Source organism: Triturus cristatus, chromosome 11, assembly GCF_964204655.1.
Source record: "Triturus cristatus chromosome 11, aTriCri1.1, whole genome shotgun sequence".
Classification (NCBI taxonomy): Eukaryota; Metazoa; Chordata; class Amphibia; order Caudata; family Salamandridae; genus Triturus; species Triturus cristatus.
The window spans coordinates 158,421,878-158,436,805 of NC_140594.1; the positions used below are offsets into that span (position 1 = coordinate 158,421,878).

Consider the following 14,928-nt stretch of genomic DNA (forward strand, 5'->3'; position numbering starts at 1 on the left):
GGAATACAAGACCAGTACACTACGCAGGTGAGTTGCTAACCACCAATCGTTCAATGGGGGCATGAGAGGCAGACTGACATTGGGGGGATATCTATACCTCTGTATGTGGCCCAGCGGGCCCATATCTTCCTGTGCTTCTGTGAGCACCCTCTCGCCTGAAACACCACAAGTTCGGCCATCATACATCTGTCCAAAGCTTCTTTCCAGTTGGTCACATTGGGCGGGGAGGGGTATTTCCAGTGCTGCGCAATGTCCCTTTTGGCTAAAGTAAGGCCAAGAAATAAAAGGTGCTGTTTATAGCAATTCCCTCCAATGTCGTCCATGCCATGTAAAAGTACCAGTCTGGGGTCGAGTGGAATAGTCCACGCCAGGACCTACCCAGGCAAGACACCACACTGGTCCAGAACGGCTGAAACGCCACACAGCTCCACACGTATGTAAAAAGGATCCCTCCTCTGAGCAGTAGAGGAGGCACATAGTGGACTGAATTGTACCCATTTTCCACAGCCGATGACGAGTGTAATACACCCGGTGAAGGTACTTCAACTGGATGAGTCTGTATCTTGCAGACACCGCTGAGTAACAGGGTCTGGCCAAGGCTTCGGCCCAGTCATCATCTGTGAGGGCCGGCAGATCCGCAGCCCATGCTTTTCTGGTTTTATGGATAGTTGTCTTAGCGTGTGTATTGAGTGTCTGGTATATTTGCCTAGTTTTGTGGTCCCCGATGTCCGCCATCAGTAGGCGCCCCTCTAACGGGTGGAACTCAGCCAAAGCCTCCAGTTGGCGTATCTGTGGGTCCAGGGCATGTTGAAGCTGTAAGTAACAGTGAAACTGTGATTTATGAAGGTCAAAATCTGACTGCAGCCCTTCAAAGGATTTAAGGGTGATGCCCCGCATGACATCCCCCAGCATGGAAATACCGATGAGGTCCCATTTGCGCAAACTGCAGAGCGCCACAACGGGCCGGAGGAAGGTGCCATGCCATAGGGGAGTGGAGTGAGTTAGTCTACCTCACCATCCCATGGACTGAACCGTCCGCCTCCAGATTTGTATGACTGTCCGTCAAGCCGGGGTCAGAGTGTCTAGGGATGCATTACTATACAAGAGGTGTAGCAAGGGGGTGCCGGACAAGGCAATCCGCTCGACTGCGTAGGCGGGGCCCGACTGTGGCCCATACCACCACTCGTTTATCACCAAGAGGTGTGAGGCGGAATAATACGCTTGGACATCCGCCGCTGCAATGCCCCCGCAATACGTAGATTGCGTACATGTGGAGAGCGCTACTCGAATCGCACCCTCCTGCCAGAGGAACCTGTTTAGAAGAGCGTTAAGCTGTGTAAACCATGACCGAGGGATGGAGTATGGAAAGTTCTGGAGGCGCCATAAGGACACCATCTTGAAAATGGCGGACCTTCCATAGAGAGACAGAGGTAGCTGGGACCAGACCGTCGTCTCGTTGCGGACAGCAGGTGGCAATATTGTGTGTCCAAGAGACTGTGGGACATGGCAAGATGAAAAAAAAAACAGGTATTTGAAGCTAGTATCGGCAATGCGCAGTTCTGAAGCCCAGGCTTGACTCCTCTGGTCCCCGCAAATAGGAAAAAGTGTGGATTTTGATGGGTTGGTGCACAACCCAGTGGTTTCACCGAAAACTCAAAGAATTTGAAGGATGCGTGGTCCCAAGATCCATGGTTCTGACATGAAGAAGAGAGCGTCATCCGCATAAAGTGTGATTCTATCGGAGTGCTCCTGTGTCCAATCCATCCCCCGAATCACCGGGTCCTGATGCACCCATGCCGCCAGGGGCTCTATCGCAAGGGCGAACAGAAGAGGGGACGGGGGCAACCCTGCATTGTGCCCCGACGGATGGGAAAGGGAGAAGAACACTGTCCCGCGGCACGAACCGACACAGTTAGGTCTGTGTACAGCAGCCGCGTATAGGCTATAAACTGAGGGCCCAGATTCACGGCCTCTAAGAGTTTAAAGACGTAAGTCCAACTCAGGGGATCGAACGCCTTATCAATATCGGCGAGTAAGACTGCCGCCGGGCGACCCAAGCTTGGCGCTCCCGCAATGGCATTGTGGACGCACCTGATGTTATGCCTGGTAGAACGCTGCGGCATAAAGCCCGCCTGGTCAAGGTATATAAGGTCGTGGATGCAAGACCGAGGCGGTCCGCCAGGGCCTTCCCTAGGAGCTTAGGCTCAAAGTTCAGCAAGGAGATAGGAGGTTGGGTCGTCTGGGGGACTACTGGGCTTTAAGAAGACCACGATCTCGGCGTGGCGCCAATCCATTGATAAGATAAGCTATTTTAAGGCTTCATAAAGGGCCTTTAGTAAGTGGGGTCTCAGAGTCTCCATGTGAGGATGCAGACAGTCACGTGGAAAGTCATTCGGGCCCGGGGCCTTACCGGGGTGGATACTTGCCTACGCCGCCTGCAGGTCATCGACCGAAATGGGACAATCCAGCTGGTCGCACATTTGGTCGACAGCCTGCGGGGGAGAATATCTGAGAGAAATTCATCGATAAGAGACTCCGCTATCAACTTACACTCCTGGTAAAGTTTGGAATAGAAAGAGGCAAACACTTGGACCACCGCTTTGGGGGAGGTACATAGTGTGCCATCTGGGGCCCTCAAAAGAGGAACCTGTACCGGAGCTGATCTAGCATGGCACAGACGATGAAGCATTTGGCTGGACTTACCGCCCCATAGATAAATCCTGTGCTGGGTTGCCAGCCACGCCTCCTTGGGCTCGTCAGTAAGGAGCTGACTAATTTGTTGCTGAACATGTAGCTTTTTACGTCGTGAGCTGGGGTCCGACCCTTCTAATATTTGCGACTCCAGCTGGCTTTGGCGGTCCGCTAATTCCAGCACTTGTGACAGGCGCTTATGTTTCTCCCCCGTGCGATAGCTAATGTCAGTCCCCCTAATCGTTGGCTTGAGAGCCTCCCATAATGTTACCGACGATGGAGAGATAGCCACGTTAAACCGGAGATATTCCACAATAGCGAGACTGACAGTCTCCCGATACATAGCATCCAGGAGGCGCACGGGGACATGCGCCACCTGCATGATGTCCGGGGGGCCTGTGGGTGCAGCTTGATTTGAACAGACGACTGATCGGAGAGTCCTCTAGCCAAGATCGAGGCCTGCGCTAGTCTGTGTGAGTAACTGCGTGGAAGGAATATGTAATCAAGCAGCGAGAGAGTGTGATGGACGGCCGGTGCATACGAAAACACTGCCTCTGTAGGGTGAAGCGCGCGCTATGTGTCGGACCATCCTAAGGTGTGCGCTAGTATATGCAACTTGAACGTCGAAGGGTATCTGTCTGTCTGGCTGCGCTGCCCGCCATCTATCTTCGGGAGGCTATGGTATTGTTCCAGTCACCACCCAGAATCGTCAAGCCGTCCGGAAGGTCGCCCCATAGTTTCTTGATTTTGTCGGCAATTGTTTGGCCCAAAGGAGGGGGGGGCATAAACACTCCCAATCGTAATTTGCTCCCCAGCCACTGTGCCCAAGACTATGATAAAGCGCCCACCAGGGTCTAACCAATGTTTAGAGATGTGGAGCGGCACGCATCTCCAATTTATGTTTTTAAATGGCATTGTTTATGCCTGGAATGGACCTGGTATTTTCTTATCAACAGTAAATTATTTCTGGTCCCTATCTATTCCTGTCACAAGCACCACCTAAGATATCTGGTTAGACTATTTCACTGCTCTTTCAAGACTCTTCCAGTGTATCTTTACTTGGACTCTAGGACATTCACAAAGGACATAACAGCTGTGTATTCTTCTTCATCATTAAACCTGAAGCAGTCATTGAGACATAAGCCCATGCCATGAATTCTTCTATAATGAACTACTTCGTACCAGCACACCTTCACCTGCTAACAAATATAATCTATAGGACAGTAGTTACTATACATCAGACAACATTACCATAGCAATGGCCTGCTTGCAGGATTACCAATAGTGACTACCCACACATGATTTCAAGCATTCATGGTATAAAAAAAACATTCTGAGCAGAAATGCCATAACACGAGTAATTAAATAAGTCATTTTAGCAAGTGCCCTCTTGCACCAATGGAATAACATCACCAGCAAGTCTCCCCAGCTCGAGGGCTGGACTGGCCATAGCGGGCATCAGGCATTTCCCTGGAAGGCTGGAAGGGTGTGGGTCAGTTTTGCAGTGGTGGGGGGCTGGTTTTGCAGCAGTGTTGCAATATCAGTCCCCAGTAACAAACGCAGCATTGCTTCACACTTGCGCACCCCCATGTCCCCTGGGGGTCTGACCCAGTAAAATTGCCAGGGCTGCTTTGGGTTCCCAGTCCGGCCCTGCCCAGATTTGTATAAGTTGTCATTTAAGTGTCACCTTTAAGTGTGTTTTGGAAATACAAGCTTTTTGTCGAACAACATCAGCGTATATGTAGCTGAAAACGTAAATGTATCTATCAAATACAAGTCTTTAATTTTAGGGAAACCTTCCCAATTTCCCAGAAAAAACACTTGGAATATTTTGTAAAAAACACATTTTCACTTTAACATACCAGTTTTTATTTTTGCTAAATATGAATTTGGTCCTCAAATATTACTGTTATTTTCATCAAGTACTCACATATACATTTGCCTCACATAGACAAATTCTAGCTCACATGTCCATGCTGGGATTGGCCACCATAATGCCAAAGTTGCCCAGTGTACACCAAGGAGAGCCATTATTATATCAATTTCAGCATTGTGCAAGTGAAGGTCACCTTAATGGTAAGGATGCCCCCAGTCTTACTAATGGGTATCATAGAGCTTGGGGTGGCCATGATTAGGTCAAAATGACCACATTATGTTATGATAGCCAACATTAGACCAGGAGTGCTCAGTTATTCATATGGGATGTGATTAATGGTTACCTTCATGCCAGTACCTGACACCACATTGAAAGGAATGGCCACTGTATGTGAAAAATGGCCATCATTATGTTGGGTGGAAGGCCTAGGTCGGGGGTGGACATGCTCAGGTCAAGGATTATCACAATATATCAAAGATAGCACTATTATGTCAGCAGTAGCCACAGTTAAGCCAAATATGGCCTAAATGTGTCATGGGTGAACATTAGTGCACCATGGTCACTTTTATGCTTCTTGTGGCCAATACGAAGTCGGGAATATCCACTATTGTGCCAGAAGTGACTCTTGTATGTCATGAGGGCCACTAGATGCCACTATTAGTTCCATGTATTGCTGCCAGGGGGTGGAGGCACTGCCTTTCAGGGAGAATTCACCACAAGGATTACTCACACATAAATAATGAATGTATACACGCACCTAGCTGCATGTGTGCATACCTCAGACCCATCCTTCTGCAGGAAGGTAGACAGTTGCTTGTCTATGCTTCATCTCTACTTGGCACCAGGGTTTCTCCTGTGCACATCCACTCTGATCTAGCAGATGCATATTCGAGCTGCTCCACGCTGCCTATCACTAGCTTTTTTCTCTTTCTATTCTGTACTCACACAATGTGACTGTTTGAGGATTTGGGGGTTCCTTCTGTACAGCATTTGGATATGTTGTGCCGGACTTCCTGAGTTGTCAGGCTCTCTCTCTTTTACACATTTCTCACTGGTTGCCAGTCAGTCGGTCTCAAGCCTAGTGGTCCTCACTTCTGCAATGTGCAGGAGGTGATGGTGCTCAGCTCCACAACTTCTGAATTAAATGCAGGGTGGGGCTCACTTGGTTTGGACTGGGCTCAATTGGTTTTCGTAAGGGTTCCTTTCTAGAACTTGTTGCTGGTAGCTTATAAGCTACTCATTGGAGACCCCGATGCTGTACAGTCTATAAAATATCTGTCCCTATCTGAACAAGTGGTGACACACAGTAGTTAGCCAGAAAAGGCACTCTCCTGCACTTTATTCTGAATATGGTTTTCAACTTGGACTTTTGGTTCACCCAGGAGAATTCAGTCCTTTTTTTTTTTAGTATCAACAGTGGGTCATTCTCGCACATACAACAATAATTTCTGTCTGATTAGAGAGCACGGAAACAGCTTGGTGAGGCCATTGTGTCAAAATTCATATGCTTCATCCCTGTACGCAACAATATGTTCGGGCATGTGTGCTGTAGATACATATGCTTTGCATACTCCTGCCAACTAGTGTTTGGTCCAAATGTTTACAAATAGTTTTTCTTTGAAGAAGTCTTTCCCAGTCACAAGGTAAGGTGACTCCTCCATTTGGTGATAGTGCTCCTAGGCATCGACTCCATAGTCAGATTGTTTTCTTTCCACCATCAGGTTCGGACGTGGTTTGCGTGTTCTGATTCAAGACCGTTCTTTGGGATCCCCCTCGGTGAGCAACCCACTGTACCCTCGTCGGTATTGTTTCGTACGCGTCCCCTAATTCCTGCATGTCGAAAGAAATAAGAAAACGTCCATTTTCGATCCAGAGGACATCGTTGGTGGCCTTCAGGCCTAGCGTGTCGGTCGACTTCCACTCCGTCATAATCATCGAGTCTTCTACCGATGGAATGGGCTCTGTTTTATTTCTGTCCTCGGTGCCACTCCAAGTACCTGCACACTGACCTGCATAAAATCTGCAACTTGTGCCTCTCACCGGAGCACAAGGAAGAAGATTGCGAAGCTTATCGATCGTTTCAATCGAAAAAGACTTTGCAGGACTGTCGAGCTCGACGTAGAGACATGCTGCGTCAGAACATCGACTACACACCAAATATCTTCTGAGAAGATACGAATAGGAGGAAATGGAGGTGTCTGCAGTGGAAGAGGAGGAGGCATTCTCTATCCAGGAATCTGACTCAGAACTGGAGATCGACTTTAGAGTCCGAAGAACGTCCAGCTGGACAGGGTGCCATGAGTAACAAAGCCCCTTTGCCCACCAAAATTATTTCCACCAAACAAAAGGCTTCATGGTCACAAGCTACCTTCTGGACATGGTCGGCATCGAGAGACTACTTCCAGTGTCCCGCCTTCCGGCTCGGCACCGAAACAGAATACTAAGCCTTCTAGCTCGGGCTCGAGTTGAGACAAAACACCCTCGGAACTGAAAGCTTTGGCTCCAAAGGATAAGAAAGACAAGTCCAGCTCGGCACCAAATATTTCGGCACCGCAACCCAAAGATAGCCTTCAAAAACCTCCGGAACCTATCCTAGAACTTATGAAGGAAAAACTGGGCCCTAAACAAACAAAAAAATTACATTAATCTAGACACTGGACATATTTTGGCCAAGGGCGCAATACCATCCAAAAGTAAGACTGTTCTAGAGGATACAAGCTACAAAATTCCTCTAAAAAAGAAGAAAGACATGGCTACAAGTCCTCTCTACCCTATCCCTCAGTTTCCTCCTCCACCACCTGCACCACTACCAGGCTCAAGCCCCTTAAATATCACACCACAGGGTTCTCCACATATACAGCCTGGTATAGAGGAGGGGGATGACAATAGTCTACCACCAATAGAGCCATGGAATGATTATAATATTGATCAACCTATGAATAGTGATCCTGATTTATATCCTACAAAATCATCACCTCCGGATGACAACACAGCATACCAGGAGTTAATCTCAAGAGCAGCAACATGCCATGGAGTTACACTATACAAGCAATCCTTAGAAGAGGATTTTCTATTTGAAACACTGGTTTCTACGCACAGAACAACTCAAAGTTTACCAATGCTAAAAGGCGTGATGAGACATGCTGGTGATCTTTTTAAAGACCCTGTACATGCCTGTATCTTAACACCTAGGGTCGATAAAAAATACAAGTCTCCACCATCTGACCCAATTTTTATTAAGGGCAGTTGCCTTTAGATTCCCTAGTGGTATCCAATGCTCGAAAGAGAGCAAACTCACAAACTACAGCAGATGCTCCTCCTCCAGACAAAGAGTCTAAATTAATTGATGCATCAGGCAAAAGAATAGCTGCACAATCCGCCAACCATTGGCGCATTGCCAACACACAAGGACTATTTGCGAGCAAGGATAGAACTCACTAGGACGAAATGGGGGAGCTACTCCAACACATCCCAGAGGAGTATAAAAAAGGAGGAGAGGAACTAGTGCAAGAGGGAAAATTAATATTTAATTCCTCCATTAGATGTGCACTAGACGCTTCTGATACTGCAGCAAGGGGAATTAACACCAGCATTCTCCTTAGAAGACGTGCATGGCTCAGAATCTCTGGTTTTAAACCAGAGGTTCAACAGTCTATTTTAAATGTTCCATTTGACAAAGACTTAACATTGTTCTCACAAGGCGTATAGGTTCACCTTTTGAACCATTACATAATTGTCCATCACAATTTCTCTCATTAAAGGTTGCATTTCTAATTGCTATCACTTCACTGAGCCGTGTTGGTGAGTTAGAGGTATTAACCATATAAGAACCCTTCTTTCACTTCATAAAGATAGTGGTTCTTCGTACATACCCTAAATTCCTTTCAAAAGTAGTTTCTGCATTTCATATTAACCATTCAGTTGAGTTAACTGTATTCTTCCCCCAACCTGATTCAGTAGCAGAAAGAGCTCTACACACACTTAATGTAAAAAGAGCATTTTTATACTATATTGATAGGACAAAACATTTTCACAAAACAATTGTATGTTGCATTTGCTCCACCTCATAAAGGAAATCCTATGTCTAAATCTGGTATTTCTAGGTGGATTGTCAAATGTATTCAAACATGCTATGTTAACCTCTTGCGTGCCCCGCCCTTTCCCCGCCCTGTGCCGGGCTTTCTATTAGCGGGCGGAGTTCATGACGAGATGGTCTCGTCATGGGCACAGCGCAACCGCGGCCCATGACGAGACCATCTCGTCATGGGCACTGAAGGGGTTAAAGCTAAACGAACTTTAACTATATCTCCTAGAGCACACTTCACTCGCAAAATAGGAGCATTATTGCCTTTTTAGGTAACATTCCTATAGCTGACATATGTATGGCAGCTACATGGTTTACAGCACACACATTTACCAAACATCATTAAGTGGATGTTTTAGCACTTCAACATGCTAATGTAGGACAAGCAGTGCTAAAAACACTTTTTCAAACTACTGCAACACCAACTGGTTAGCCACCACTTTGGGAGAATACTGCTAATCAATCTATGCAAAGCATGTGTATCTACAGCACAAATGCCTCGAACGGATTATTTTACTTACCCTGTAAGTATCTGTTCTCGGCATGTAGATTCACTTGAACCCTCACTCCTCCCATGACACATATGGTTGTTGCAGTTCTTATTATTTTCATTACATAGGCATGGACATCTCTGTACTACACTTGCTTACTCCATTCTCACCCTCTTGCAGGGAAAAAATCTAACAATGGAGTCGATGCCCATGTGCACCATCACCGAAAGGAGAAGTCACCTTACCTCATGACTTCGACGAAAAACAACTTGCAAACATCCTGACCCAACACTAGATGGCAGGAGTGTGCAACGCATGTGAATATGTTGCTGGGATTCTGCACATATACAGAACTATGCGCAGGAAACCAGGACCTCGTTATTTAGTGGTGTACCAACCTATCACCTTAGTACCCGAAAATCCCAAAAACCAACTAGCTATAATCGCGGGAACAAGACAATTCTTTCGCTCACTCACTCATACTTGTCCACAATAAGTGTAATCAGAGTCACGGTATAGTTTAAAATGTTTATTTTAACTAGCGTACACTATGGTACAGTACACTTGCCATTACTAGCAGCTAAATGCATAATCACAATATAGTCAGCATTGTCACAATTCTATAGAATACAAATGGGGATATCATTTTATAAAGACAGTGGAAAAGGGCTACAGTGCTTTGCCACCCTCCCCCGTGGTAAGAACTAGTTTATTATAAAAAAGAATACCTCTGGGCTTTGTCAGCTGTCCCCATACCTCAAGGCCTAGATGAAAGGTTTAAATCTCAGGACAAGCACAGCTCTTCTCTCTGGAAATATCTCTCTCCAACTGCCTGAACAACATGCTTCCCTTGCATTGTTAAAGCATATGACTTTCAGTAGTGCAGCTGTGTGTCATGTTATGTCTAGGTGCGAGAGACTGACCAGAACAGAATAACAAGGGGCATTGTTTTTCGACCTTGTACATCGTGTGCAGACTAAACTTTAGAGCACAGCAGAGAACGCGAAAAGCAGACAGTTCTCATGTGAAAGGCACAAACAAAGTCTTGCAAAATAAACACATGTAGTGTTGTGCGCAAAAGCAGCCTCATGGCAGCAAAGCTAATGCTAACTTAGCAATGTCGACAATGAACCCACCACCCATACTACAAATCTACAGCTCTACATGCCAAGAACAGATACTTACAGGGTAAGTAACATAATCCATTTTGGCATGCTTTCCAGGACATGTGAGCAAGTTATTTTTTTATCCATGCTGCTAAAAGTCAAAGAAAAAGTCCAGAGCCTTTAAAAGCAGCTACATTCTTTGTTAACTGCAGCAGGTTGAAAGCCAAGTGTTGGAGAAGTGCCATCCTATCCCATTGGTAGAGTTGTATCGTTACATGGAAAACACTTTATTGTCTGATTACGTTTGGAATCTCTGCAATCCTTCTTGTGTGAGCTTCTTGATGCATCTTCATGATTAGACGGATAGGCACATTTCAGATCCTTTCCCTCACCTGCCAAACCTTGTAAAACCCTGGAGACATTTACATGCTTGATGGCTGTCTCCTAGTTTCCACGCAGGGCTTCTTCCGCCTCACAAGGTTCACCTTTTTATCGTTGAGAGATGTCGGGGACATACATTGTTGAGCAGAGTAAAGCACTTTTCACCACCCTTCCCCACAAAGTTTAGTTATCAAGTATATGGAAAGACAGATGTGACAGAGAGGGGTGGGAGAGGATTTAGGCACAGGTAAAAAAATAAGTACCTACCCCAAAAACCTTTTAAGTTGGTGGAGGGTGCAAGCACTGGCTGGGTGGAGTTCCATGACTTCTGATTGGAAAAACTCCTGCAAGAGATGGAAATATGGAGGTTGGAAATGGTGTCTTCAATGGCTCATTGATCAGTGTGAGACTACTTCAGCGACTTCCCCATGGCAGTTATTTGTTTTCAGTAGCAGAGGGTAGTTTGTTTCTGCAGCAGATTTTTAAACAGTTAATGCTAGCAGGGATCACTAGGTGGAATGAGCTTTGCAGGAGCTCTTAATTGAGAACTTCTTGATAGCAGTAAAACCTTCAACCTGATCAAAGCAACATTGAGGCCAGGATGAATGTACCTTTTCCAAACCAATGATGCAGATATGTCCTGGTCCCTCAGACTGAGCTCGGAGTGTCTTCTTGACAAAGAGCCGTCTACTAGGTGTGACCAAAGGGCCGTTGTCTTAGGAGATCGCAGTGCTTAATTTGAACCGTTGGTTGCAGGTGGGGCCTACCGGCACTTACTTATGGGAACCAGCACTTATTTTTCCTGAACAGACTTTGACCCAGATCAAGAGAGAGGAAAATCCCAAAAAGGGTAAAGAAGGACAAACAGTGTCAAAGGGAGAGAGTGGGGTGAAAAAGAACCTGCACGAGTAAGGTAAAGGGGCACTGAAGAGAAATGAGGTGGAATCTAGGCTAGACAGACTTGGTACTCGGCACCCGGTTCTTCGTTAGTGCGGACTGCTGAGCTTGGAGCTTATTCTGTTCCAAATTAAGCACTTCTCTGACATCTACTCATATCTGGGAGATCTACGCTTACTGAAGTGGCTGCCTGCTGGAGAGACGTTTGTCCCTTCGCTGTGGTTTGTCTCCACAGGTTTATTATGTTAGGTAGAGGAATCAGTTTCTCTCATCCCGAAGAAAAGTAACATCGTAATAGCTTTGCAATGCATGACCAGAAGCCACATTCTTTTGGAGTGTGTTTTTTAAAACGAGCCTTCTCATATGTATTGAAGGACTACATTGTAAAATTCTACTTTTATATCATTTAGCAAATCTCACTTTTTGAAACGAATTTTGAACACTTGTGAATGTAACTATCAATTTGACACCCATGTCCATCTATGATATAAGAAAGACGCGTTACGAGACAAAAATTGCTGGCTACTTTCTGCCATTTTATTTTCTACTTGGAGTTAGATTTGCAATTACCTTTTCGTGACTGAATCCTTCCATCGCCATGTTACTTTTGCCAGGGTTTTCTCAATTGTACATCTGGTGTAAGGGACCTTTTAAACCAATGTCAGTCATTTTACATCCTGCGTTAACTAGTGATAATTACCAAGGTAACTGTGCATCTTTTGTACATCTAGAAATGGTTTTTAAAGAATTTATAAACACCCACAAACTTAAGATTGTTTTTGGTGTCTGTGGTCAGCTCCTGGCAGTGGCTACAGCAGAGACTGAAAAATAAATATACTGCATATCTTCTTTGCCAGTTAAAGCACATTATTACAGATAGTTAAAAAGCTGGACAGCATTGTGTACTTTGTTTTTGCATACAGTTCAACAAAATGGTAAATTTCGCTTTACCCAAAACGGTGCATCTTAAGTGTTTCTAGGGTACAATGGGAGAATGGTTACTTACATGATTCACAGCCTAGACCCAAGCCATTTTAAAGTGATATTAAATCTACAGCTTCCATTGAAATTAAATAAGCACCCCAGTGAAGTTCAACAGGCAACATTTAAATAAAGTTGTAGAACCCTCGCTAAGTGTGAGTACCTTTACTAATGCAAGGTACTAACAAGAGACCGGGGAAGGAAGAAGGAAGAACTACAGAGGGGGACACAAGATTTAGGCCAAAGTCCATTGGGCCAGTTACCCCCGGAAGTTGAGGTCTTTGAACAAGCAGTACTGCGGGACATTGATCAATCACAAAGAATTACCAGAATAGGAATTTTAGCAACCTGATGTCCTTTGAAAAGAAAGTGTTAGAGGAACTAAGAGACAACCCCCAAATAGTAATAAAACCTGCTGAAAAAAGGCGGGGCAATTGTCATTCAGGGGAAGTAGGCCTACAACATAGAATGCCCACCCCTTTAAATGAGAGAAGGAATTATGTTGTGCTAGCGATGGATCCCATAGAAGATCTGATGAAAGAAATCAGAATCCATGTAGAAGAAGCCATCACGAACAACAGGATCAGCCAAAAAAAGGCAGCCTTCCTGTGTAAACAGACACCTAAGATCCTGTACTTTTACACTTTGACAAAAGTACATAAGCAGACCAGACCCCCTCCTGGACGACCCATCGTCTTGGGAATAGACTCCATGTTGGAACCCCTCTCACAATTTTGCGACTTCTGCCTTCGCCCTGTTGTCGAGAGAATGCCAGTGTACCTGAAGGACACCAGAGAAGTATTGAATTTGATCAAGGATACTCAATTAGATCCAGAAAATGAAATTATGATCGGACTCTATATTGAGTCACTGTGCACAAATATACCTCAGAGGGAAACCCTTAGAGCGGTGGAGAATATCCTCTTTGCGGAGGATTGGAGTTATCAAACACCGAGATCATTCATTATGTGCCTGGCAGAAATAGCCCTGACAAAGAACTACTTCCACTACAATGACACCTTTTACCTGCAGGTCCATGGTGCAGCCATTGGGAGTTCTTTTGCCCCTAGTTTGGCATACCTGTGTGTGTCCTCTTTTGAGGAGGAAAACATCAACACGCGGGAGAACCCATTTTTCAACCACATCAGCGTTGTGATTGTGATTTGAAAAGGAGACAAGGCCTCAGCTGAGGAATTCTTGATATGGCTAAATAACAGGAATCCTTTTCTGTTGTTTACCTCGACAATGACTACAGACTGCCTCCCCTTTCTCGACCTTAACATCAGGGCTGAGAATGGAACTTTAGTGAGTAGTGGCTACCACAAACCCACGGACACAAATAACCTTCTTTCCTTCAAAAGCTTCCATCCAAAATCCCTGAAGGAGAAGTAGGAACTGCTTGGTGTGTGATTACAAGAAGGAAGCAGAACTGTTTAGCAAAACACTACAGGAACAGGACTACCCAGACCAGGTGATAAAATGATCGATGGAATGGGCTACTAATAACAGAGATGCCCACATGGAGACTTATCCAAGAGAACAGAAAGAGAGGAGCATCTGTGTCACAACATTCAACACAGCGTTAAATCAAGTCAGGAAGATCATTATGAAAAATTGGCGCATCCTGAATTTAAATGGACTGAATTGTTGAAAGCCCACTGTTATCTTTTTTTTAAAAAGTGCATGTAGAAGAGACTTAGTGGTGTATACGATACCTAGGATACCCAAACCTATGGGACAACGGCTCAACTCGCCATGGAGCCTACCGCTGGTCACTGGACACTATGCGTGTGGACAGTGCAAAGTCTGTCCACTGACAATCAGTGGTAAAAAAGTGGATGTAGGCTTACCCCTACAGTGGGAACTTAGGAACCACATGACTTGCAACACAGAAAATGTAATTTACCTTATCCGGTGCCCTTGCGAACTCCAGTATATAGAGGCATGACGACCAGGAAGGTGAAGATTCGCATACTAGAACAAATGAGTACCATTAGGTGTGGGAGGGCTAATACTAAACTAACATGTCACTACATAGAGAAAAGACACACAGAAAACGACCTTAAGTGGACAGTAATTGACAAACCATCTCCCCCACCCACACTAAGTGACACCACCAGTCTGCTCTTCACCAGGGAACAAAGGTGGGTGCACAGGTTAAAAAGCAGCACCCTGGGTCTGAATGACTCGTTCCCCTGGAACCAACTAAACAACAAAGTATGATGCCCTGGATTAGTTGCATGTAACAGGTGGTGTGATACTAGTACAAGAGTAATCCGTATAATTGAGGGTCGCCCTTGGTTTCTAGTTGCCTATATATTCATTTGGAGAATTACTCCTAACCCTATAATGGAGACAGCACTAAGTGAGAGTCCTCTCCTTTTAAACATTCATGTTTTTTGGGGAATATATCCATAAGGA

The 14,928-nt window shown here is 45.3% G+C and overlaps 1 protein-coding gene across 14 annotated transcripts in view; it reads left to right on the plus strand.

The window, feature by feature from the left end:
• Positions 1 to 14,928, plus strand: part of CLIP1 (CAP-Gly domain containing linker protein 1) — a 712,474-nt gene that overhangs the window by 460,139 nt on the left and 237,407 nt on the right. The window lies entirely within an intron of this gene.